This window comes from Macrotis lagotis, chromosome 4 (assembly GCF_037893015.1).
Source record: "Macrotis lagotis isolate mMagLag1 chromosome 4, bilby.v1.9.chrom.fasta, whole genome shotgun sequence".
Taxonomy (NCBI): Eukaryota; Metazoa; Chordata; class Mammalia; order Peramelemorphia; family Peramelidae; genus Macrotis; species Macrotis lagotis.
In genome coordinates, this window is record NC_133661.1 from 258,055,524 (window position 1) to 258,082,028 (window position 26,505).

The following is a 26,505-nucleotide window of genomic DNA, read 5'->3' on the forward strand; positions in this document are numbered from 1 at the left end:
TTATTAAAGATATTATTTGAGTTTTACAATTCGCCCCCCCATCTTACTTCCCTCCCCTCACCCCCCCCCCACAGAAAGCAATCTGTCAGTCTTTACTTTGTTTCCATGTTGTACCTTGATCCAAATTGGGTGTGATGAGAGAGAAATCATATCCTTAAAGAGACAGGAAGTCTAAGAGGTAACAAGATCAGACAATAAGATATCTGTTTTTTCTGTTTTCTTTTTTTAATTTATTTTTATTAAAGATATTATTTGAGTTTTACAATTTCCCCCCCCAATCTTGCTCCCCCTCCCACATGGAAAGCACTCTGTCAGTCTTTACTTTGTTTCCATGTTGTTCCTTGATCCAAATTGGGTGTGATGAGAGAGAAATCATATCCTTAAAGAAGAGAAGAGAAGTCTAAGAGGTAACAAGATCAGACAATAAGATATCTGTTTTTTTCCCTAAATTAAAAGGAATAGTCCTTGCACTTTGTTCAAACTCCACAGCTCCTTATCTGGATACAGATGGCACTCTCCTTTGCAGACAGCCCAAAATTGTTCTGGATTATGGCACTGATGGAATGAGCAAGTCCATCAAGGTTGAACATCACTCTCATGTTGCTGTAAGGGTGTACAGTGTTTTTCTGGTTCTGCTCATCTCACTCAGCATCAGTTCATGCAGATCCCTCCAGGCTTCCCTGAAATCCCATCCCTCCTGGTTTCTAATAGAACAATAGTGTTCCATGACATACATATACCACAGTTTGCTAAGCCATTCCCCAATTGAAGGACATTTACTTGATTTCCAATTCTTTGCCACCACAAACAGGGCTGCTATAAATATTTTTGTACAAGTAATGTTTTTACCCTTTTTCCTCATCTCTTCAGGGTATAAACCCAGTAGTGGTATTGCTGGGTCAAAGGGTATGCACATTTTTGTTACCTTTTGGGCGGGCATAGTTCCAAATAGCTCTCCAGAAGGGTTGGATGAGTTCACAGCTCCACCAACAGTGTAATAGTGTCCCAGATTTCCCACAACCCTTCCAACAATGATCATTATCCTTCCTGATCATATTGGCCAATCTGAGAGGTGTGTGTGAGGTGGTACCTCAGAGAAGCTTTAATTTGCATTTCTCTAATAATTAATGATTTAGAGCATTTTTTCATATGGCTATGGATAGCTTTGATCTCTTCATCTGTAAATTGCCTTTGCATATCCTTTGACCATTTGTCAATTGGGGAATGGCTTTTTGTTTTAAAAATATGACTCAGTTCTCTGTATATTTTAGAAATGAGTCCATTGTCAGAATCATTAGTTGTAAAGATTGTTTCCCAATTTACTACATGTCTTTTGATCTTGGTTACATTGGTTTTATCTGTGCAAAAACTTTTTAATGTAATCGAAATCATCTGATTGATTTTTGGTGATGTTCTCCAACTCTTCCTTAGTCATAAACTGCTTCCCTTTGCATAGATCTGACAGGTAGACTAGTCCTTGATCTTCTAATTTTCTTATAGTATTGTTTTTTATGTCTGTGTCCTGTAACTATTTGGATCTTATCTTGGTAAAAGGTGTGAGGTGTTGGTCTAATCTAAGTTTCTTCCATATTAACTTCCAATTTTTATCAAAGAGGGAGTTTTTAGCCCAGTGGCCAGACTCTTTGGGTTTATCAAACAGGAGATTACCATAATCATCTCCTGCTTTTACACCTAGTCAATTCCACTGGTCCACCACTCTATTTCTTAGCCAATACCAAACAGTTTTGATGACTGATGCTTTATAATATAATTTTAGATCAGGTAGGGCTAAGCCACCTACTTTTGCACTTTTTTCATTAAGCTTCTGGTAATTCTTGACATTTTATTTCTCCATATGAATTTACTTAATTTTTTCTAACTCATTAAAGTAATTTTTTGGAATTTTGATTGGTAGAGCACTAAACAGATAGTTTAGTTTTGGTAGAATTGTCATTTTTATTATATTAGCTCTACGTATCCATGAGCAGTTGATATTTGCCCAGTTATTTAAATGTGATTTAATTTGTGTGAGAAGTATTTTATAATTGTTTTCAAAAAGATTCTGAGTCTGTCTTGGCAAATAGACTCCCAAATATTTTATATTGTCTGAGGTTACTTTGAATGGCATTTCTCTTTCTAGCTCTTCCTGCTATTTTCTTGCTAGACATATATAGAAAAGTTGAGGATTTATGAGGGTTTATTTTATAACCTGCAACTTTGCTAAAATTGCTAATTGTTTCCAGTACTTTTTTGGATGATTTCTTGGGATTCTCTAGGTAGACCATCATGTCATTTGCAAAGAGTGAGAGTTTTGTCTCTTCCTTCCCAATTTTAATTCCTTCAGTTTCTTTTTCTTCTCTAATTGCTGATGCTAACATTTCTAATACAATATTGAATAGTAGTGGTGTTTCACCCCTGATCTTATTGGGAATGCCTCTAGCCTCTCCCCATTGAATATAATGCTTGTTGATGGTTTCAGATAGATATTGCTAATTATTTTAAGGAACCGTCCATTTATTCCTACACTCTCTAGTGTTTTTAATAGGAATGGATGCTGTATTTTGTCAAAAGCTTTTTCAGCATCTATTGATATGATCATACGATTTCTGATAGGATGTGTTGTTGATACAGTTGAGTATACTAACAGTTTTCCTAATATTGAACCAACCCTGCATTCCTGGAATAAATCTTACTTGTTCATAATGTATTATCCTAATGATAACTTGTAATTGTTTTGCTAAGATTTTATTTAAGATTTTTGCATTATATTCATCAGGGAAATAGGTCTATAATTTTCTTTCTCTGTTTTAACTCTTCCTGGTTTAGGTAACAGCACTATATTGGTTTCATAGAAAGAGTTAGGTAGAGTTCCATCTTTCCCTATTTTTCTGAAAAGTTTATATAGAATTGGAACCAATTGTTCCTTAAATGTTTGGTAGAATTCACTTGTGAATCCATCAGGCCCTGGAGATTTTTTCTTAGGGAGTTCAATAATAGCTTGTTGAATTTCTTTTTCTGAGATAGGTTTTTTTTAGGTATTCAATCTCTTCTTCATTTAACCTGGGCAACTTATATTTTTGTAAATATTCATCCCTTTCACTTAGATTATCAAATTTATTGGCATAGAGTTGGGTAAAATAATTTCAAATTATTACTTTAATTTCTTCCTCATTGGTGGTGAGTTCACCTTTTTCATTTATGATACTAGCAATTTGGTTTTCTTCTTTCGTTTAATCAAATTGACCAGAGGTTTATCCATTTTATTGGTTTTTTCATAATACCAACTTTTGGGTTTATTTATCAATTCAGTAATTTTTTGCTTTCGATTTTATTAGTTTCTCCTTTAATTTTTAGAATTTCTAATTTGGTATTTAATTGGGGATTTTTCATTTGTTCTTTCTCCAATTTTTTTAGTTGCATGTTTAGTTCATTGATTTCCTCTTTCTCCAATTTATTCATGTAAGCATTTAGAGCTATAATATATCCCCTGAGAGTCGCTTTGAATGAATCCCATAGGTTTTGGTATGTTGTTTCATCATCATCATTATTATTATTATTATTCTAGGATAAAATGGTTAATGCTTTCTATAATTTGTTTTTTTGGTCCACTCATTTTTTAAAATGAGGTTATTCAGTTTCCAATTTGTTCTGGGTCTATATCTCCTTGGCCCAGTATTGCATATGACTTTTATTGCATTGTGATCTGAGAAAGATGTATTCACTATTTCTGCCTTTCTGCAGCTGATCATTAGGTTTTTATGTCCTAGTACATGGTCAATTTTTATATAAATTCCATGTACTGCAGAGAAAAAAAATATATTCCTTTCTATCCCCGTTCAGTTTCCTCCATAAGTCTACCATATCTAATTTTTCTAACAATCTATTTACCTCCTTAACTTCTTTCTTGTTTATTTTATGATTTGATTTATCTAGATCTGAGAGTGGGAAGTTGAGGTCTCCCACTAGTAGAGTTTTGCTGTCTATGTCTTCCTGTAGTTCTTTCAGCTTCTCCTCTAAGTATTTGGGTGCTGTCCCACTGGTTGCATATGTATTCAGTATTGCAATGACTTTATTGTCTATGGTACCTTTTAGGAGGATAAAGTTTCCTTCCTTATCTCTTTTAACACTATTTTTGCTGCTGCTTTGTCTGAGATAAGGATTGCTATCCCTGCTTTTTTTTATTTCAGCTGAAGCAAAATATATTTTGCTCCAACCTTTTACCTTTATTCTATATGTATCTTTCTGCTTCAAATGAGTTTCTTTGTAAGCAGCATATTGTAGGATTCTGGTTTGTAATCTACTCTGCTATTTGCTTACATTTTAAGGGAGAGTTCATCCCATTCACATTCAAAGTTATGATTACTAATTCTTTATTGGCCTCCATGCTATCTTCCCTCTGTATTTTCCCCCTTCCCCCCCTTATCCATATTCCCTAGTATTTTGTTTCTGAATACCACCTCCTTCAGTGTGTTTGCCCTTCTATATCACACCCTCCCCTTTCTTTCCCCCTTTCCCTTTTTCCTTCCCTTCCTTTTGTTATTTCCCCCTTTTTACCCCACTCCCCTTCTCTTTCTCCGTCCCCCCTCCCCTTTTCCCCTTTTAATACTTGAAAGGTTAGATATTTTATAAGTTAACTGAGTATGTTTAGGTTGACTTTAAGCCAAGTCTAATGTTTCTCATCTGCTCCTTTCTTTCCCTCTATTACCATAGGTTTTTGGTACCTCTTGGTGTAATGAGATTTACCCCATTCAATCCCCTCCCTCCTTCCGTCTCTTTCCTGTCCCCCTTTTTAAGGAGGTAGTGTTTTTTAGATCATTCTATCTAAGTTATCAAAAATTCTGAGTATCTGTCCCTTCTAGTTCAGTATATTCTATCGAATAGAGTCAAAATTACTGAGAGTTGTTAGAATATTTCTCCCAAGTGGGGTTAAAGCCAGTTACATCCCATTAGATAACAGTCTCATGGATAGGTCATGAATGTCCATCATTTCTGGCTAGGTATATTCTCTCTGTCAGAGTTACATTTCTCAAGATTTATGAGAATCTTTTTCCCCATGCTGGGATATAGCTAGTTGCAACTTGCTGGATAGCATTTTTTTTTCCTTTTACCTCCCCCCACTTTTTTTTTTTTTTACCTTTTTATGTGTCTCTTGAACCTCCTGTTTGATGTCCAAATTTTCTGTTTAGTTCTGGTCTTTTCATCAGAAATTTTTGGAATTCTTCCATTTTGTTAAATGTCCATCTTTTCCCCCTGGAAGATAAGGCTCAGCTTTGCGGGATAGTAGATTCTTGGCTGCATTTCAAGCTCCCTTGCTCTTCGAAATATCTCGGTCCAGTCCCTTTGATTCCTTAATGTTGACGCAACCAGGTCCCGCGTGATCCTTACTGTGACTCCGTGATATTTAAATTATTTCTTTCTGGCTGCTTGCAGGATTTTCTCTTTTATCTGATAGTTCTGGAATTTGGCCATACCATTCCTTGGTGTTTTCATTTTAGGATCTTTTTCTGGTGGGGATCAATGTACTCTTTCAATAACTACTTACTTTGCCCTCCGATTCCTTGATATCAGGGCAGTTTTCCATCACTAAATCCTGTAATATTAAGTCCAGGCCTTTTTTCTCTTCAATGTTTTTATGGATGTCCTAAAATTTTCAGTTTGCCCCTTCTCGATCTATTTTCAAGGTCAGTGGTTTTGTTGATGAGGTATTTTACATTTTCTTCTATTTTTTCTATTTTTTGATTATGTTTAACCAACTCTTGTTGTCTCATGGAGTCATTAGTTTCTGTAGACTCCATTCTTTTTTGGGGGGAGGAGTTTTCTTCATTAACCTTTTGCAACTCCTTTTCCAGTTGGTCAATTCTACTTTTGAAAGAGGTTTCCATTTGACCAATTGAGGTTTTGGGGGAATTAATTTCTTTTTTGCATTTGCTCATTTGAGGATCTGAGAGATTTGTTCTCATTTTGTAATTGTCCAATTGATGATCTGAGAGATTTATTCTCCTTTTGTGTTTGTCCAATTGTACTTTCTAAGGATTTGTTTTCTTGTTGCAAGGTATTAATTGTCTCTACAAATTTTTAAGCTCCTTCCTTATTTCTTCTAGGAAGTCTTTCTGTGCTGAAGACCAGATCCTATTCTCCTCAGAGGTTCTAGGTCTTTCTGAGTTAGGATCTTTCCCTTCCAAGAATTTTTCTACAGATCCTCCTTTCTGTTGACCCTTCTTCATTTTGCTAAGACCTTGAGTTTGGGGAAGGTCTGGTTCACAGGGACTTGGGATTGCTAAAGGCTTTACTCACTGAGTGCAGTTTCTTTGGCTGGCCAATAGGAGGTGCTGGTTGCTTTCTCTGGAGTTTCTGTGACCTTGATTGAGGCCTTCTCCCTTTGCTTGAAGGGAGGAGTTGGAGCTATTGAATTCTTTTGTCTTCAATCAGTGGTGGGCTTTACCCTGTCCTGAGGTCATTAGTCCGCTGGGCTGGTTCTTCTGCTGAGACACCTGGGCCTGAGGCAGAAGTAGTTTGTCTTTGTTCTGGAACAGGTCTGAGCTGTATTGGGGCTCTGACCTCAGAACAGGAGCCCAGGGATGGTGTCCACAGCTCTCCTGCACCCGAACTCTCCCCCCAGCCCTGTCTGCAAGCTCCCGGGGGACAGCACCAGCACCAGTGTCTCTACTCCCTAGTTGACTCAAGCCCCTGCCATCTAGCCCCACTGCTGATCAAGCAGGTCCAGCTCTCCAGTCCTCAGACTCCAGGCTCCAATTCAGCTGTTATCTGGTTGATCCCGGGCTGATCCTCCCTCTGAGCCCAGACTCACCTGCCCGAATTTATCCAGTGCTGCTGGGGGAGACAAATTCTGAGGTAGATGTTCTTTCTCCTGGCTTTTCTTTCAGGGTTTGTGGGTTGGATTTCTTTTAAGAGGTTTGTTTCATATGATAGATGGGGCAAAGATTGGGAGACTTTAGAACTATACCTGTCTTCTCTCCGCCATCTTGGTCGGCAGTCGAGAAATCATGTCCTCAAGGAAGAAAAATAAAGTATAAGAGATACCAAAATTACATGATAAGATAACGTTTTTTTTTTTCTAAATTGAAGTAATAGGATTGTGGACTTTAAAAAAAGACCAGCAACTTTCTCTGGATACGGATGGTATTCTCCATTGTAGACAGCTCAAAATTGTCCCTGATTGTTGTACTGATGGAAGGAGCAAGTCCATCAAGGTTGATCATCACCCCCATGTTGCTGTTAGGGTGTACAGTGTTTTTCTGGTTCTGCTTATCTCATCCAGCATCAGTTCATGCAAATCCTTTCAGGTTTCCCTGAATTCCCATCTCTCCTGGTTTCTAATAGAACAATAGTATTCCATCACATACATATACCACAGTTTCTTCCAGGAATTTTTCTATGGATCCACATTTCCACTCACCCTTCTTCATTATGCTGAGACCTTGAGTTGGGGGGTGGGGTGGTTCACCTGGGCTTGGGATCACCAAAGGCTTTACTGAGTGCAGTTTCTCTGGCTGGCCAGTAGGAGGTGCTGGTTGCTTTCTCTGGAGTGTCTGTGACCTTGGTTGTGAGACCTTCTCCCTTTGCTTGAGGGAAGGAATTGGAACTATTGAATTCTTTTACCTTCAATCAATGGTGGGCTTTACCCTGGCCTGAGGTCATTCCTCAGCTGGGCTGGTTCTTTTGCTCACACACCTGGGCCTGAGGCAGAAGTAGTTTGCAATTGTTTGTTTTGGAGGAGGCCTCAGTGCAATGGAGGTGTGGTTACCTCTTCTGCACCAGACCTCTCCCCATGGCCCCTTCCCCAAGCTCCAGGGGGACAGCACCAACACCAGCTCCTCTGCTTCCCCGTGGACCCAAGCCCCCTTCCTACAGCCCTACCACTGATCCAGCAGGTTCGGCTCTTGGGCCCTCAGACTTCTGGTTCCAATTCAGCTGTTAGTCTGGCTGATTGGGGCTGTTCCTCCCTCCGAGCTCAGACTCACCTGCCAGTACTCAGCCAAGGCTGCTGCGGGAGACAAATCCTAAGGTAAATGTTCCTCTCCTGGCTTTTCTTTCTGGGTTTCCTGGTTCGGATTTCTTTTAAGAGGTTTTTTTTCATGTGATAGATGGGGAAGAGATCAGGAGACTTTAGAACTGCGCCTGTCTTCTCTCCGCCATCTTAGCCAGAAGTCCTCAGCCCTGTCCTTTTGCTTTAAACTTCCCCCTTCTTGTTTTTCTATTGTTTCATCTGTTGTCTCTGTCTCTCTCTCTCTTTTTTATTTTTCTTAAAGTTTTTTCAAGACAATGGGGTTAAGTGGTTTGCCCAAGGCCACATAGCTAGGTAATTATTAAATGTCTGAGGCTGTATTTGAACTCAAGTGCTCCTGACTCCAGGGCCGGTGCTGTATGCACTGCGCCACCTAGTCGCATCCTCCTATTTCCTTGCTGTATTAAATTTATTTCTTTGTTTAACTTTGTATATTTTGTGTGTATGTTTCCACATGCATTTATTTTCAGCCCTCCTTTGCATGGTTCAGATGAAAAGTCGTCATCATAAAATAGCTGCAACTGAAGCTTTTTTTCCCATGAAGCCTTTCCTTATCTCCCCAAATACTTGTATCCTCCTTTCTAAGCTATCCTGCATTTAATAACCTTTTGTATACATACAAACTGCATCCAGGGAGATCTCTAGTCTTCCTGATCCATATCTGACTGCTGGACCCATATGGATCTGGAAGAGAAAGTGAAGGTGGTGACCTTTCATCACCTTCCTGGTGTCATGGTCCTCTTCCAGAATGAGTGAAGGAGGGGGATGGAGCCAGGATGGTGTCAGAAGAAGAGCCTCTCCCAGGTGCTCTCTCCAAAATGTTTCACAAATCTTAAAATTATGACTCAAACTAATTTTTCAAGAGATAGAACCCACAGAAAGATAAGTGAAGCAATTCTCCAGCCCAAGGTAACCTTGAAAATAGTGGAAAAACTGTTTTACGGGGTTAGAGGGGCAGCCCCCACCAGAGTGAAGAAATTTCAGCCTCCTGGGAATAGCCCCAGGGAGCCTGGGAGCCATGGCTCTGGGCAGCAGAAGAAGTTCCCTGACCTGTACCCCAGGGAGAACCAGGCACAACTTGGAAGATCAGCAGGGAGACCTCTGCCAGAACGATCTCCTGAGAGCAGTCATGGCACTCAGCACACTCTGTGTGGGCATGGTGCTTAACATGACCGGCAGCCCAGATCCAGGAAACAGAAGCGCAGGCCTCACGGGTCCCGGCAAGCAGGAACCTCTAGGCTGCTGGTTCTGTTCATTTCTCTTTATATCAGTTCACACAAGTCTTCCCAGTTTTTTTTTCTGAAAAATCCTGCTTCATTTTATTATTTCTTATTACAAAATAATTCTATTACAATCACATATTATACTTTTTTTAAGCCATTCCCCAGTTGATAAGCATTCCTTCAGTTTGCTATTCTTTGCCACCATAAAAAGAGCTGCTATAATAAAGATTTTTGTTTATATAGATCCTTTCCCTTTTTCTTTGATCTGTGTGGGGTGTAGACTTAGGAATGGTATTGCTGGGTCAAAGGGTATGCACAATTTTTTCACTCTTTGTTCTCCAGAATAATTGCCCCAGTTTATAACGACACTAATAGTTTATCATTTTACCTATTTTCCCTCATCCTGCTCAACTTTTGTCATTTCTGAGAGGGGAAAGGGATACCAGCGTTGTTTTAGTGTGGATTTCTCTAATCAGTAAAGATTTAGAGCATTTTTCCATATGACTCTTGATTTCTTCTGAAAACTGCCTGTTTATATACTTTAACCATCTATCAAGTTGAGGAAATGATTGTTATTTTTATAAGTTTAATTATTTTTATAAGTTTAATTCTGTTGCCTATATATTTGAAAAATGAGACCTTTATCAGAGAAAGTTGTTGTAAAATTTTTATATTACTTCATTGTCTTTGTTATCTTTTTTAGAAAGGTATAATTTCCCTGATAATCTTTTATGTAAAGCTGTTTTTAACTTGTGCTTTGAGATTATGACTGCTATCTCCACCTTCTTTTTTCAACTGAAGCGTAATAGATTCTTTTTCATCCCTATGTTTTAATTATGTTTGCATCTCTTTTTAAAGTACAGAAAATAACTTAAAACTATATTGGATTCTGGTTTCAAATCTATTCTGCTACCTCTTCCATTTTATAGATGCTTTTATCTCTTTCATATTCACAGTTAGGATTACTATCTTCCTATTTTCTTCTTATTTTCGTCTGTTTATCTTTTTCTCTCTCTCTTTTTATTTTGTTCTTCCTCAAAAGTCTGTTTAGCTTTTGACCACTTCCTTTCTTTATCTTCCTTCCCTTTTGCATTATGCATCCCCATTTCTTTTGTCCCTTTCTCTTCCCATTTTCCCTGGGTTAGAAAGATCTACAGATCTGTACCCATTTGTTTCTGTGTCTGTATGTTTGTGTGTGTGTGTGTGTGTATTCCTTCTTTGAACCAATTCCAATTCCAGTGAAATTCAGTCACTGCCCCCCCCAGTATCCATTTAGTCTAAAAGCTCTACCATGCTTCTTTTTTGTGAGATAATTTTACCCATTCCACCATTTCCTTCCCCTTTTCTCCCAGTGCATTCCTCTTTCTCATTCTTATATATATATTTTTTATTTTTGAGATCAACCTATTAGACTTAACACCCAAACTCTCTAAGTAAGACTGGTAGCTGCCCTAATAATGAGAAAGTTCTTAGGAGTTACATCTATCATCTCCTCATATAGGAATATAAATGGTTTAACCTTATTGATTCCCTTATGATTTCTCTCTCATATTTGCCTTTTTATGCTTCTTTTGCATCTTGTATTTGAATGCCATATTTACTATTCGATTCCAGTATTTTCTTGAAGAATGCTTGAAAATCCTCTATTTCACAGTTTTGCTGGGTAATTGGTTGTAATCCTAGTTTCTTTTCCTTCTGGAATATTATATTCCAAGCCTTCTAATCTGTTAAAATCTAATCTGCTATATCTTGTGTGATCCTGACTGTGACTTGGTTGGTTTGGTTGGTTGGTTTCTTGTCCTTTGTTTTTGAAGAAGACCAAAGTGACATCACTGTATTTGAAACAAATTGCAGTGTATCCTACTGGCTCATCAAACCAGTACAAGCTTGGAATGCTCTACCATAGGTCAGGCCCAAATAGCCCATGTTAAACACCTAGGGTGCTTACTCTAAATTTACAGATGTCATGTTTCCTTTGTGCTGCTTTCATTCTCCCTTCGTCATAGAGTGCAGCCACTTCACTGATGAAGGCATGCTATGCTGCGGTCTTGTGCCAGTGACTCCCTATTTATGGCCAAAGACATATGGTACATCCCAACTACTCAGTGCTGATGGATCCACATTGATTAACAATAGGGACATGATCCTAGAGAGATGGGATGAACACTTCCATAGTGTTCTCAACAGACTATCATCAATCAATACAGAAGCCATTGACCTTTTACCTTAAGTTGAAGTCAATCAGTCTCTAGCTGAAGTTCCAATTGAAGAAGTTTTGAATACCATTAGGCTTCTTTTAAGTGGAAAAGCACCTAATGTTGATTCTGTTCCAGCTGAGCTCTACAAGATGGGGGGGGTGTCCATTGCTCATCCAAAAACTGACTGAAATCCTCCAGGTTATATGACATGAAGAGGTTATCCTCCAAGAATTCAAGGATGCTGCTATTGTCCATCTCTATAAAGGTAAAGGGAACAGATTGTCCTGTGACAATCACCAGGGTGTTTCTATTTTAGTCATTGCTTGTAAGATTCTTGCCAAAGTCCTTCTCAATAGGCAGATCCTTCACCTGGAATTTGGTCGTCTTCCTGAGAGCCAGAGTGGCTTCAGAGAGGGTTGAGGAACAGTCAATGTGGTGTTTGCTGCCTGACAAGCTCAGGAAAAATGTCAAGAACAGAATAGAGGTCTGTATACATTTGTAGATCTAACCAAGCCCATTACCTGTCAGTCATGAGGATTTATGGGAAATTATGATAAAATTTGGTTTCTATAGAAGTTCATCAGTATTGTATATGTAATACCCAGGTTCTAGATAGTGGATGATACTCTCGATGCTCCCAGTCAACGAAGGAGTGGAACAAGATTGTGTCCTTGCTCCCATATTTTTAGCATGATATTTTCAGCCGTGTTATCAAATGCCTTCACTGAGGATGAAAATGGCCTCCGGGTCAGCTACTGCACTGATGGCAAATTTTTCAACTTGAAAAGACTTTAAGCCAAGACCAAAGTGGAGGTAGTATTAGTGCAGGAGCTTCTGTTTGCAGATAACTGTGCACTCAGTGCTGCCTCTGAAGCTAAGATGCAACAAAGTGTGGATTGATTCTCTGCTGTTTGTGCTCATTTTGGTCTAACAATTAACATCACAAAAACCCAGGTGCTCCATCAGTCAGCACCACACCATCCATATGTGGAACCTTTTGAGTTTTGTGGACAAGTTCACTGACCTTGGCAGTGGCCTTTCCCAGGAAGGACACATTGATGATGAGGTTGACACTCACATTGCCAGAGCTAGCTCAGTATCTGGGAGGCTCCAGAAGAAAGTATGACAGAGAAGAGGTATTATACTGGTGGTCACCAGACTGAAAGTCTATATTGCTGTTGTGCTGACCTTTCTGCTATATGCCATGAAACCTGGACAGTCAACCAGTGCCATGTTAGAAAACTGGATTGCTTCTATTTAAATTGTCTTAGGAAGATTCTGAAGATCACTTCTCAGGAGAAGATATCAGACACTGAGGACCTTTCTTGAGCTAGACTACCTAGCATTCCAACAGAGAGTACAACTACAATGGACTGGATACATTGTTAGAATGCCAGTTACACTTGTCAAAAAAAAAGCTATTTTATGGTGAACTCACAGGGCAAGTGCTCACAAGGGGTCAGAAGAAGCAATAAAGGACATCTTGAAGATCTAATTGAAGAATTGTCTATGACAATGTGATAATTCAATTATTTCTTTCTTACAGCTTGTAGTATTTTCTCCTTGACCTGGGGGCTCCGGAATTTGGTTCTAGCATTTCTCAGAGTTTTCATTTTAGGATATCTTTCAGGAAGTATTTAGTGAATTTTTTTTCCATTCCTATTTTACCTTATAGATTTGTAGGCTGTTTTTTTTATCATGGCTTTCAGTTAGTCCAGTCCTCAATTTATTACCCAGGTCAGTTTTTTCAGGGAAATGTTTCATATTTTCTTCTATTTTTTCCTTTATTTTCACTTTATTTTTATTATTACTCGATAGCTGTTGGAGTCATTAGCTTCTACTTGCACAATTTTAATTTTGAAGGAATTATTTTCTTCATTGAGTTTTTGTACCTCTTTCATTTGACCAATTCTACTTTTTAAGGAGTTCTTTCCTTCAGTGAATTTTTATGCCTATTTAACCATTGGTAAATTATTTTCATCAGTTTTTTTAAATGCCTCTTTTAGACAAACTGTCAATTTTCTTTTACTAGTTTTCTTGTATCTCATTTCTTTTTCCAATTTTTCTTTTGCCTATATTGTCATTTTCAAAGAATTTTTTCATGGAGTTTATTTTCATTGTAACTAGTTGTAAGTTATGTCAACGATGAATACTTTACTATTCCATATGGAAAGTGTTCATCTGTGTCCTCAAATAAAGGTGATTATATAGGGATGACTTAGGCTGAAATTAGTTCCTTTAAACTACAGAAGTGAAATAAGCTGGAGAAATCTTTTGGATTCCATGTTTTGTCTTCAATAAATATAATCCCTCTGCTTTTATCTTGTGAATTGATTTACCATAAAACAACAATTCTTCAAAATTGAGGAATGATTAAGAGTCATAATGCCCAATAATTAATTACAAGAGACAGTTAAGGAAACCTGTTATTTATCATGACAAGGCTTTTATTTCCAATCATATTTAGTGTACTTGGTGATTTAGGATGTGGGACCTAGACTTTCTCCTTCTCTTGAGGAAATAATATTAGCCAGAATCTTCCAACCTATCTTTCCAGACTCATTGTATATTGCTCTGCCTCATTTTCATTCTGTTCCTCATACACCATATTCCACATCTCATTTCTGTATCTCTCATAATTCTGATATACTCTTTTCTGACTTCTGTGTCATAGACTGCTTTTCTTCCTCTAGGCTACAACTTGAACTTTCTGTTCAAAACCTTTCCTCTTTCGCCAGCTGCTTGTGCCATCTCACCTAAATTATCTTCACATTCATTTATACTTACTGTTTTTAAAGTTTTTCTACATAAACTTATACAAGTCTTGGTAGTGTTCTCCATTAGAATAAAAGCTCCTTTTGAGTAGGGATTGTTTTATTCTTTGTCTTTGTAATCCTGGCCCCTGCAGTGCTTTGCATATACTAATAGATACTTAATAGATACCTGTTGATTGATTGATTTTATCATCTATTCTAGAATATAATTGGACATGTGTTTCCTATCAGAATACTTTGGAGACATTTTTTTTCCCTAGAGCTAAGGCTCATCAATTAGACTGCCCGGAGCTTGGTATAACAATAGTTCTTTGCACTGTGGATGATCTCACCTCTGACATAGTGTATTGCTTTGACCAGCACCAGGTGTTGACTAAGGAATTTATGATTTTAACTCTCCTTATTTCCAAGGGACCTGAAGACCAACATCCATCACATCTCCTGACGTGCTCACTCTCAACACTGGACTCTCATCCTGTCACAGAACTCTGATTCTGTACCCCAAAGTGACTATGACCCTAAAGACTTGAGACATAGAACTTAAGAACTGTTTCCACAAGATCCAGGAATACCACTCATGAGCCTGCCAGGGAACAGCAACTCAAGGACTAAAAATAATTATATTATGGTTCAGCCCACCCATGATTTATGAATATAAACTCTGTCTTTTCCCCCTCAGGAAAGGAAACCTCCCCTTCAGGAGGACTTTCACTTGTAGGCATAATTTTGCTCACTCTGATATTAAACTTCTGTTTGATAGCTGTCTCTCTTGTCTCTAATCTGCTCAATTTGATTCTGGCTATGTACAGGTTAGAAGCTGGTTCCAGTTTGATTGACATTCTATAGAACAGTGTCCTTTTATGGTGCTACCATCTATATCCTCATATGACTGAAATATTTGAATTTTTATGTTGGATCTAAATTTGTCATATTTATACCACCAAAAATGTAAGAAGGTAAATTTAGATTGCTTTGATTCAAATACACTCTATAAGAAAGTGCAGTAGCTGTTCAACAGTTACTTATTTTTGTCGAAGTTGAATCCTATAGTTCCACCTCATTTACCAAGGTATTTTGCAACAAGGTAACCCAATTTAAAGCAACAGTAACTGTATTAACTCACATTACTGCCAAATAACGTTTGGTATCTCAGGTCTCAGTGTTATGCTTAATCAAAATTATATTAAAATATAGCTTAATATTAGCCTTTTGTCATTTTACTATCAAAAAGGATGAAGAATATAATGTTTTTCTTCCAATGTCTAATGATAATTACCTAAAATTATAGTATTAATAAGAGTTGAAAGATATTTTATCTCAGGAAAATGTATTCCCTTCTCATCTTCAAATTAAATGACTTGTAGTTTGAAATCTCATTAAGAAATTTTTCTCCTTACTTTGACTTCATCTTGATCAGTATTATATGCTCTAATAACTTTGCTCTTGAGTTCAGTTAACACATTTGCATTATATATATATATGTATATATATATATATAGTTATATAGTTTAATTACTAGTGATTTAGAGCAGTTTTTTTTCCATTACAGTAGCTAGTTTTGATTTCTTCCTCTGACAACTGCCTGTTCATAGGTATGGCCATTTTTTAATTGTGGAATGACATGTACGAAAGTATCTATATATCAGAGAAATGAGACCTTTATTAGAGAAAACTACGTTATATTTCCCCCCAGTTTTCACTTTTCCTTATAAACTTGACTGCAATTGCTTTTGTTTGCACAAAAACATTTTAATTTAATATATTCAAAATTATCCATTTTACAATACTCCTTATCTTCATTGGTCATGAATCCTTCCTTTTTCCATAGATCAAAAAAAATAAACTATTGTGCGTCTTAATTTTCTTTTGTTATCACCCTTTATGTCTAAATCATTTACCCATTTTGACCTTATCTTAGTCTGTAGTCTGTGTGGTGATCTATACCTTGTTCCTGCCAGACTGTTAGCCAGTTTTTCCAGCAGTTTTTACCAGGAAGTGAGTTCTTGTCAAAAATCTATGGTTTGCATTTATCAAACACTAGTTTACTGTGGTCATTGACTACTGTGAATTGTTTATCTAAGTTATTTCTTTGATCTGCTACTCTATCTCTTAGCCAGTACCAGAATATTTATTTTAATGATTGCTGCTTTTAAGGTGGATTGAAAGCTGGTATGGCCAGGTCTCCTTACTTCAATTTTTTTCATTAATCCTTTTGATCTTCTTGTCCTTGTCCTGTTCTTCCAGATGAATTTTGTTATTGTTTTTTTCAAACTCAACAAAATAATTTTTTGGTATATTGATTGGCATGACACCAACTAAATTACTTTAAGTAGAATTGTGATTTTTATTATATTGCTTTGGCCTACCCATGAGCAATTAATATTTTTTACAATTCTGTTTCAGACCTGACTTTATTTGTGTATTATATTTCCCTTCATCCTATCTGTCCCATTTCTTTATTTTATTTTTTCTCTCACCCTGTCCCTCCTTTTGTATTTTGCTTCTGACCACTACCTCCCTTGATCCGCTCTTCCTTCTATCTGTTACCTTCCCCCTTCTCTTATTTCTCTTCTGTCTTATTTGCCTGTTTGATAAATTAGATTTCTAGACCCAAGTGAGGGTTTGTTATTTCCTCTTTGAGTCAATTGCAATGAGAGTAAGTTTCAAGTATTTCTGACACTGTAAAATTTCTTCCGTGTGATATTTTTCTCCATTATAAATCTCCCTTCCCTTTCTCCCTGTTCATCCTTCTTTCTCATTCCTTAATTTTCTTTAATATCATCCCATCATAGGCAACTCACATCTGTCTGTGTTATACACATTCTAATTGCCCTGATAATATTCCTAAGGATATAAGTAGTTTAAATTTATTGAATCCCTTATTATTTCTCTCCTCTGTTTACGTTTTTATGCTTCTCTTGAATATTATTTTTAAAAATCAAATTTTTTGTTTGGCTTTCATTTTTTTTATCAGGAATGTATGAAATCTTCAATTTCATTGAATATCTATTTTTCCCCCTGAAAAATTGCATTCAGTTTTGCTGGGTAGGTGAGTTTTGATTTTAATTCTAGCTCCTCTCTCTCTGCATAATATCATATTCCAAAGCCTCTGATCCTTTAATGGAGAAATTTCTAAATTTTATGTTAAATAATTTATTTTTTGATTTATGTTTTATGATAATGATAAATTTGAATGAACAACTTTTACTCGCCTACTGAATACACTATTCCTTTTATTGGAGCTTTAAAAAGAATTGAAAAAAAAAGATCAGTTAACAAAATTAATGATGACCAATTACACATTACAGTATATAAAATATTATGTAACAGTAGTCTCTCATCCTTATAGTGAAGTATATTTTCTTAATTTATAGCCCAGTTTGGTCATTATAATTAAATTACATTCATGTTATTTTCCCCATTAATGTTGTTGTTATTTATCACTTTCCTGATTGTGCTTATTTTACTCAATATCAGTGTATATGTCTTCCTATGCCTTCTGAATTCCCTGTACTCCTTGATTTTTATGCTGTAACATACTGAGTGCGATGTTAAAGCAGTATGTTCCAGGAAAGTAAAAACCATCACCAACATCAGCTCCCCTCATCCACTGTTCGAAATCACCCAGAACCCTGAACTTAAGAGCCTCAGGAATAGCTATATTTCTGATCCAGTATCCTCAGATAAATTCCTGGGAAACAATTCCTGTGGAGTGTGAAAGTCAGACAACTGCTCCTGCAGGTGCACAAATACAATTACTTGAAATACCATAAAATAAAATTCTTGCCACTAATGTCCTTGCTTAGCCAAATGGTTCAACATCAGGAACTGATATGATTTTATCATTGGATAATGACATTAAAGAAGTAGTGATAAAATCTACTTTGCCACTTGATCCCTAAGGACCATTTTTTTCTCATCTGATTTACAGCTGAAAGCTTCCATATGCATTTTCTCCCATTAGAATGTAAGCTTCTTGAGAGTAGGGACTACATTTTTCCACTATTTGTATCCCCTGTGTTTAGCAATTTCTTTGCAATTAATATTTAATAAATTCTTCATTCATTCAATAATATTCTCTATATATGTACCATGATTTGTTTAGCAGTTTCCCAAATGATCAACACCTAGATTGTAGTAGCATAAACAATAGTAACTAAATCTCAGTTGTTGAGTAATAGCAATGGAGTTAGGATGACAGAGTATGAGGACATTTTTTTTTCTAAACTCTCCCAACATTCCTCTCTAAACAACTTAAAAAGTCTATCAACTTGAATTCTACCAACAAAAAGTAAAAGAGAGTAATTTTTTCCAGCTCAGTACAATTTGAGAAAACAGAAGGAAAGGTTTGTAGACACTGGGAAGGGGCTGGTAAGGATCACAGGGCTGCAAAAGCAGCACTAGCCCATGAGCTTTGGAAATGTTAGTGACAACAGTAGAAGTGAAAATAGTAGTGGCAGAAATGAGAAATTAGCATCCAGAGACAGTAAGGGGAGACACCTGGTCAAAAAGAGAATAAGAGGATCCTTGTGCACATGACCAGTTATTATTTGACACATCCATTGCTCAGTCCCAGTTCTGTATAGTTCCCAGGTAGAGAGAGAGTAGTAAGGATAATCAGATAATTGATCAGAAGAGAGCACTGACTACCCTTCTCCTAGATCACATCACCTTGTAAACACAAAAACTTAAAGATCCCCAGTCCTAACTATAAAAACAATAGGGCATAAAAGCCTGAAAGTTTGAGACAATTACTTCATCTCCTTCCCTCCCATGTCTTTTCCCTCCAGTAAGCAAAACCCAATTCTACAACATAAAATTCAAAGTCAAGAAATAGATGTGGAAAAATGAGTAAACAAACAATAATAATGATAATAAAGGTATCTTGACCATAAAAATTATTATGTTGACAAGAAAACTTAAGGCAAGAGTTTTTAAAGAACAAAAAGGGACAACAAGAGCAAACGCAAGCTAGAAAATTATGAAAAAGAATTAACATCTTGGTAAAAGTCACAAATATTGAAAAAAAATCCTTAAAAAAGAAGATTAAGAGGTGGCTAGGTGGCGTAGTGGATAAAGCACCGGCCTTGGAGTCAGGAGTACCTGGGTTCAAATCCGGTCTCAGACACTTAATAATTACCTAGCTGTGTGGCCTTGGGCAAGCCACTTAACTCGATTTGCCTTGCAAAAACCTAAAAAAAAACCCAGCAGATTAAACCGACTACTAAAAAGAGGCAGGAAAAACTTACTGAAGAATATAAATCCTTAGAAATTGGAATTGACCAAAGGGAAGTTAATGACTCTTAAACATTAAGAAATAATAAAAACAAAGTTAAAAAATTTTTAAAAATAGAGAATATAAAATATATATCATTGGAAAAACAATTGATTTTGAAAATAGATTGAATAGTGAGGTAGCTAGGTGGCACAGTGGATAGAGCACTGGCCCTGGAGTCAGGAGGACCTGAGGTCAAATTTGACCTCAGATACTTATAGCTGTGTGACCTTGGGCAAGTCATTTAGCCCCATTACCTTTGCAAAAACAAAAGAAAATAGATTGAGTGGAGATCACTTAAGAATTATTGAACTACCTTAAGATATGATCACAAAAAGAACCTAGGTAGTATAAGAAAAGTATAAAACTTCCCTAATATTTTAGAACCAGAGAATAAAATAGAATTGAAAAGAATCCACTAATCATCTTCTGAAAAAGATTCCCAAACAAAAACTCTCAGGAATATTATTACAAGCAGTCAGAAAGAAATAATTCAGATATTATGAAGCCACAGTTGGGATTGCACAAGATTTAGCAGTTACTATGAAAAAAAAAAATAAAGGGTTCAGAAAATGATATTCCATAAAATAAAGGAGATATAATTTACAAACAAGAATAACATGCTTAGCCAAACTGAATTTAATACTTTTGGGAGAGAAATAAACATTTAATAAATAGAAGACTTTCAAGTCTTCTGATGAAAATATCACCAAAGCTGAATACAAAATTTGAAATTCATACACAATACTCAAAAAAGCATTTAAGCTTAAGCATGAATGAGAAATTATAAGGCATTTAAAGTTAAACTGATTACTCCTAGATGGAAAGATCTATATGTAGTCCCTAAGAACTTTATCATTATTAGGACAATTAAAGGAGATTTCGACAAAGGGCAAGATATATAAGACTGTTATGTTGAAATCATCTCAAAAGAAAAGGAATATATTGGGAAAAGAGGTGGGGGTGGGGGAGGAGTAAGGGAAGAATGAATCCAGAAAGTTCAAGTGCTGCCTCTTTTATCTCTTATAAAAGAATTGCACAAAGAAGAGTTTTTACAATGGGGGAAATAGGTAATGATTGAACCTCACTTTCATCCGAATTGGTTCAAAGAGGGAAGAACACACACATATAAAAAATTAATCTTATCCAGCAAGAGAGAAAGAGGAAAGGGATAGGCTAAGGGAGACAGTGATCAAAAGCAAAACAATTTATCAAGAGACAGGACCTCCAAAAAAGGATAATTAGATGAAAATAGGATGGAGGGAAGCACAGTTAGCAATGATAACATGGGAATGGGATGAACTTAGCTATAAAATGGAAGCAGGGATAGCAGGATTTAGTGGAAACCAGAATTCAACAGGATCTATTATATTTCAGTTGAAGTTAAAAAGAAAAAGCAAAGCTCTTACTCATGATCTTAGCCAAAGTAAAAATAAACCTAATTAAAAGAGATAATCAGGAAAGCTATATTTTGCTAAAAGGTAACATAGATGATGAAGCATTATCAATACTTAACATACGCATCAATGGTATAGCATCCAGATTCTTAAAGGAAAAGTTAAATGCCTTTTAGGAGGAAATAGAAAGTAAAACTCTATTTAGTTGAGGATCACAATTATCTCTCTCACACCTAGATAAAACTAACTGCAAAGTATAGAAGGAGGAAATGAAAGAGTTCAGTAGAATTTTAACAAAGTTGGATATGATAGAACCCTGGAGGAAATTAAATGGGAATAAAAAAGGAGTATACTTTTATCTTGTACATGACACCTTCCCAAAAGTGGTAGAAAACTCAAGTCTTTGCTACCACCAAAAAAAAAAAATGCTGCAGTGAATAGTTTGATAATTGCTTTGGGAGCATATATCTAGTGAAGGGATCTTCCAGGCAAATGATATGGTCTTTTTTTTTAATGTATAATTCTAAATTGTTTTTATAACGACTATACAAATTCAGAGTTTGACCAACAGTGTAATAGTCTGCATGATTATACAGCCACTACAAAGTCACCTGTTTCTAACACCTGATCTTTGCCATTTTTCTGGGAATATTTCAGAATTGTTTTGATTTTCAATTTTCTTGTTATTTGTGATTTGGAGCATTTTTCAAAGAATAATCTTTGAATCAAAGAAGACATAGATAACTTTTCCCTGCTCCATTAAGGTTTCTTTAGACTAAATGTGCCCAGTTCCTCATAACATGATTTCCAGCCACTTTGCCATCATGGCTGCCATATTTTGAAAGTTACTTAAGACAGTAGTGGTCCCTAAACTTTTTTTTAAAAATTACACACCAGTCAAAATGAAATTTAGCACAAACTGTCAGGAGATATATGTATATTGTGTATATTTAATTATTTCTAAATTACATGAGAAAGCTGGTTTTAGATCCAGAAAGACCTGAGTTCAAATGTTGCCTCTGGCAAATGTTGCTGAGTGACCTTGGACAACTTAATTTCTAAGGTGGAGAAAATCTGCTGACATTGGTAGAACAACTTTCATCATGCTCAAATTTCCTATACTAATGAAATAACAGATACAGTACCAGTCTATAAATTATATATATATACCTACTGTGCTAATCATCATGTACATTATGAAAATTTATACAAAAATAGAAATAAAAATATAAGATAAATATGAATTCATAAATAATCCCAGAGTCAGTGGGGAGCCCCCAGTTTTGATTAATGTTATGACCTGGGGGAGGGGGGAGAATCTTGAGGCAGGGAGACCAATTAGACTATTACATCAGAATGGTCCAGGGCTAAAGTGATGAGTACCTGAAATGTGTTGTCTATGTAAGTAGGAAAAAACAGGACAGAGTTGAGAGAAGTGGAGTTCGGAATGACAAAATTTGACATGTGATTGGCTACATGAGATCTGGGAGAATTGGAACTCTTAAGGTGGTGAGCCTGCATACCTGGAAAGATAGTGGGACACAGACAGTTTGGAAGATGTGTGCATTTTGGGGGGATAGGTTATTCACAATTTATCCGTTACTGCATTTCCTAGTTGATTCTTTGCCTTGCTCAAAACAAAAAAAGTAAAAGAGTCTGCCCTTTTTTCCTACCATTTATTGCCTCAGTAAAGATTTCACCCTCTGAAGGCACCTATCAAAGCCATGAAGTGACCTGGGGGGACAGAGATGGTTATGTTGAGAAAATTGAATTTTACCTTTGGGACTTGTATAGATCCTGAGCTGGTTGTCCAGGTAACAAATAGATTATAATTATTCCCCCCCCACAATTTCATTGGGGGTGTTGGAACAAAGTGGCTGGACTTGAAAAGTTTGAGAGGATAAAGATATTCATGGTTGCTTTAGAGACAAGCTCTATCATTTGTCATCAGTAAGGAAAGCAGGATTGACTCATTTTTCCTTTCACTGATACATTGATCACATGTCTTTTTTGTTCAAGCCATTATCCCTTGTGGGTTAAGGCCACGGCACTTACATTGTAGATCATCGTTCTAGGTCACCAGTTCTCATAGTATTGTCTGGGAATGCTTGATGGTTTCATTTGGTGAAAATGTACTAAGTTAGTTGTAATATCAAAATTATCTCTGAATTTATGAAGAAAGCATATCAAAACTAAATCTTAGAAAGATTATATTATCTCCTGATATTTGCATTCTTGGGTGACTATAAAACCTGAACGTGATTTTTGCTTTGACTTATAAGTCCTATTTCTGTGGGGTGTACATTCCTACAGAAATTTATTAACTTCTTGATTAGATGCTTTTACAGTAAAATACCTGTGAATGTTTTTGATAAGTTATCAATAAAAGTAAAGTAGTTTAAGATTTGCCTGTCATTCAATATGAGAATGAAGTAGCAAAGAAAATGGAATATATTAAAAGGTATTACTATGGTGAATGAATGGCCACTCAGAAAGTGCAGCATCTATCTTCACTAAGTGAGCTGAATAGTTGAAAATCTTACTTTTTAATTAAAGTAAAATTCTGGTTCATTTAAATTAAACACCTATTTTGTATAGTGTAGTAATCTACATACTATGGTTATAGAGATGAAGAAATAATCCCAGTCCTCAGGGACTTTTAGAAGGCTTCTTGATCGTAAGAAGTCAAATAGAGAGGTATAGGATACTGGGCATAAAAATAAAGACTTCCCTCTTGAATGATCAGGGAAGTTTCAAAGTCTTAAAGGGAAATAAAAAATTTGAATATACAATATCTATTCCAGGTATAAGGAATGGGCCACACAAGAGGCAGGACAAAATTCAATAAATTTAGAGAAAGCTAGTAAATTTGATAATAGCTAATGCTTAATTATATAGTGTTTTATGATTTGCAAAGAGTCATATACTTTATCTAACTGTGAATTTGTTAAATATTTTGTAATCCTCATTTTGCAGATGGAGAAATTGAGACTCAGATCTCATTTTCCTATACTCACCTAAATATTAAGAATCTGCAGTAAGATTCATACCAACTCTGATAACTCTAAATCCAATGATAATATCAACTCTCTGTTGTCCAATTTTTCTGGTATGCCAGAAATAAGTACCTTATCCTATAAGCAGTAGAGAGCTGCTTAAAGATCTTGAAAATCAGAACTGGCATGACTAGACCCAACTGATTGGAATATTTCTTTGACAAACATACCAAAGAATGGCTTAGAGAAGGAAGATATTGGAGGCAAGGGAGACCAGATAAATGTTTATTATTAATATCTAAAAGAGAAATAATGAAGGTTAGTGGCAGAATGAATGATTTGTGAGAGATTTATTTTGTCTATGTTAGAAGTAGAATGAACCTCAAACACTGATGTCACGTGAATGCTCATATTTTTCTTAAAACAAAAATAAGAAGTACAGGTTCTGTTTTAATTAGTTAACCTGGCTGCCATATGGTTGAGGTTTATTTTGAATTTTAATTTAGAAAATTATCCATAAAATTAATTTTAGTATAATCAGTTTATTGAATCTTTGTTTTATTTAAAGTTTAATAATTGCTGTATGACTTTAAAAAGCTTTTGTCATTCTTATAAACATTTATTAGTTCTCACAGTATTCTTTCTGCCCACCCCCCACCCTCAATTGATCAATAAAAAAGAAAATGTATATAACAATGTATGTCTCATTCTGCATTTTAAGTCTTAACATCTTTTTGACAAAAGTGAGCAGTATGTTTCATTTTTAACCTATGGATTGATGGTATATTGTTACATTGATTATAGTTCTAAAGTCTTGCAAAAACTGGTATGTATTAAGTGTGTGTATTATCTTCACTGCACCAGTTCATATGGGTCTATCATTTCTTATGGCATAGTAATATTCCATTATATTTATTTGTATAGCTATTCCCTAAACTTTCTCATTTGTGGCTACCAGGAAAAGAGCTTTTATAAATATTTTTATACTTAAGGGTCTTTCTTTTCCTCTTTCTGTTATGTCTTTGGGGGTATAGGCCAAGTGGTAATATAGATGGGTCAGTGGGTATGCACAGTTGAATAACTTCTGGAATAGGTTTCCAAATTCCTTCTAGAATGGCTAGACTAATTCAAAACTCATCACAAATCATTAAGTAGCCACAATCCCATCATTTGTCATTTTCCTTTTTTGTCAACTTTGCCAGTCTCATAGCCCTAAGAGTTAGTTTAATTTGCATTTCCTCTAAATATTAGTGGTTTTTTAAGTCTTTTTTTCACATGGTTGTTAACTGGTAATTTCTTCTTTTGAAAACTGCCTACACTTTATTCTGCCCAATAAGCTTCCATGACTCCCTCTTATAGACTTTACAACAAAATACAGACCTCTCAAGTTGGCTTTTAAAGTTTTCACAATCTGACTCCAGGCTACCCTTCCAGACACATTTTCTGCTAATCTCGTTTTGTTCTTAAATGGTCTCCTTGCAACATTCCATCTCCATAGCCATGCCTTTTTACATGCTGTTCCCATGCAGGAATTAACCTCCTACTCATCTTCACCTCTTAAAATCCTTAATCTCTGTCATGGGAGTAGTGTCTATTAGCCTGGATTTTTCTTAAAAGGTATTGAAACCATTCTCAAAACTTAATTGGTCCTAGAAACTAAAGCTCAAGTCACTGAGGTTTGTTATCTAAAGTTTAAGAATCAGTGCATCCTAATCTTAGTCAGGGGCTCTTCAAGGCCTCTACTGGAGCAAATACTAGGGAAGGAAACTCAGACCAGCTGAATGAATCAGTGCTGTCGCCTGCCTGAATAATCTTCCTCTCACCAGTAAACTTTGATTAACACTTAGAAGGTTTGTAAATGCTCTAATTTAATTCCAATATAAAACCTAAATCAAGTATGACCCAAAACAGTTGGCATCTCCTACTTGAAAACCCTTCCTGACCCTTATTAGTTATTGTATTTGCTTATCTATTTATTGTATTTTCTAGTAGAAAGTAAGGTCTGAATCTTAAATAGTCTATTTTTTGTTGTAAAAATTTAACACTTTTCATGGTAATAGTAAGTTAAAAATTCAAATTTCACAGAAGATTAGAGATAGGAGATTGCCAAAAGAAATATAATTCAATCTCCTTTGTTATGTTGGTAAAGAAGCAAGGTGTCAAGAGATTTCGGTTACTTTCCAAAAGTGATCAGCTAGTTAGTAGCCATATCAGAATTCAAATCTAGATCTTCTGACTCTAAATCTATTTCATTCTAGTATTGGGATCTAAATTAGACCCATTGATTAGAGTCTAAATTCATGTAAATTGTCCCAAAATTATTAGTACAGTTATCTAAGCTCTTTAAAGCTGCACTAAAGCCTATGTCTAGTTTGTCTTCATACATTTAATATACAAATTAATCGATAGTCAAAATATAGTCTTTTGGTTGTCTTCCTAATAGAACATAAACAAATTTCCCTCTATTTATTCAAAATTAGCCCATTGATCTGGATTCACCCTCCTCATCTTTATAAATTAAAATTCTGTTATAGTTATAAAATTAATTTTAAAAATCAAAAATCATAAAACTGTCTAAAATCTGTTACTATAATTGATCTTTGATGAAAGGTTTAA

General features: G+C 35.8%; 2 protein-coding genes across 2 annotated transcripts in view; both read left to right on the forward strand.

Annotated features, from left to right (window-relative positions):
• Window positions 1-11,084, forward strand: part of KTN1 (kinectin 1) — a 524,036-nt gene extending 512,952 nt beyond the window's left edge. The window contains exon 44 of the mRNA XM_074235873.1: window positions 11,072-11,084. The gene's annotated coding sequence lies outside the window, so the exon portion shown is untranslated. The remainder of the gene's footprint in view (window positions 1-11,071) is intronic.
• PELI2 (pellino E3 ubiquitin protein ligase family member 2) overlaps window positions 1-26,505 on the forward strand; it is a 142,464-nt gene that overhangs the window by 71,886 nt on the left and 44,073 nt on the right. The window lies entirely within an intron of this gene.